Source organism: Ostrea edulis, chromosome 6 (assembly GCF_947568905.1).
Source record: "Ostrea edulis chromosome 6, xbOstEdul1.1, whole genome shotgun sequence".
Classification (NCBI taxonomy): Eukaryota; Metazoa; Mollusca; class Bivalvia; order Ostreida; family Ostreidae; genus Ostrea; species Ostrea edulis.
The window spans coordinates 64,826,451-64,828,283 of record NC_079169.1 but is presented as its reverse complement, the minus strand read 5'-3'; positions in this window follow the sequence as shown (position 1 = coordinate 64,828,283).

Here is a 1,833-nt window from a genome sequence, read left to right as displayed (position 1 = left end):
GTCTCTTTATTTTCATTTGTACAATTTTACTGATGGTTCTTTATTATATCAAGGACTTTTAAGTAAACGTCAATTCCAAAATTTGTAGATTCCAAGAACTAGTTATTTCCTGGTCAAGTTGGTGTTTGCAAGCGGAAGTGATCATGCTATCTGAAACGGAGGTAATGATTGGTCTGCCATCTACATCATCATGATCATTGGAATTTATTCCAAAACCCTCAGTTCCATATTCTGCATTGACAAAGTCTATGCCCGTAGGATTCTGAATATGTCCCGAGGTCCATAAAGCTTTCGGGGACGATTTTGTTGTTCTCATTCTATGTCCAGCCCAAGCATCTTGCCAAATTTTTAGTTTCTGATTTATAAATGGAATGTATGTATAATGTAGAGCTGCTATCTGCAAATCATCAAGTGGATCCAAAATCCCATCATCTTCCATGTAGTAGAATAATTTGTAGAAAAGAGCCAACACACCAGTATAGACATCTCTCCACAAGCGCTCTATTCTTTGATTGTGCACACTTTTACCAGTAAGCATGCTTCCTCTGCCAATTCCTCGATTGGCAATCATAAAATCAGCAATTGCAGTATTTTCTAATCCCTTATCTGAACGAACTCTGAGTGGAAGGCCAAATTGAGAAACACCCTCAGTAAAACATTTCAACAATGTTCCAGCTTTATTATTGTCGAGACAGTTCAAGAAAATTATCAAACGACTGAAACCATCAATGCATCCTGCGATGATCAAATGCCACCGAATGAGTTTATGGTTGGTATCTATATGCCATAGATGATTTGGTCCTCTGACATCATAGACTCTGCGTTTTAATCTGCCCCTTTTTCTTTCGTTCACACCCGTCTCATTCACACGATGCAAACTATCTCTGAGACGCCAGCGTGGGACAATTATACCTTTCTGTTTTATTATTTGTCCTAAAATGTTCTCTCCGCAATATGGAAAATTGTTTGACGCATCCAAAACATAATTATCTAGCTCAATGTCGTTTATATCGGAAAAACTTTTCTTGGACATTCCAAACTTTCTCATTCTGCGATATACCGTGCTTTCGGAGATTGAAAGGAGTCTTGATATTTCTTTAATTGAAAACCCGTCGTTTAAGAGGTTTTCTAGGACATTCTGCGGAACTACAAATTCCTTTGGACCAAATCTAGAAAAATCTTGTTCGGGTCTTCGAGGACCATATGAAACACATGCATATCTTAGTTTAACCATGTCAGACTTGTTACCAATTCCCAATGACTTCATTTCTTCAGCTGATAATAAACCCACAATGTCAGGAGAAATGTCCTGCTCTTCAAAGTGTCTAGAGTATTCTCCAAAGCCCAGCTCTTCCAGAATGTGGCGCATTTCCGACATTTTCAAATGGATTTATACAAAGCATCGACTCTTGTGTGAAAAACTTCAAATGCAAGTCTTCGAAACACATGATATACATACACGACATTATATATCAAAGTAACTACGTAGTGTATAGTTTTGACAGTGTATTAAATGATGTAGCTACATTTTATATGCAAACGATTGTATGATATAGAATTAAAACCCTATATTTTAACGTTTTCGCAATTTATCATATAAAAATGACTTAATAACATACAGTCACATCAAACTGTTATAAGAAAATGAAATGATAGTAAGGTGTTTTGACATCATGTGGATACATTTGAACCACATGTCATGCAGAAATGACTTATTGGTATATAGTTTTCACAAGTTATATCAGAATTCAAACTGTATAATTATTGTTGTGACATCATATTATAGTGTTTTCACTGCATGTCATAATAAATGAACTTGATGATACAGAGGAT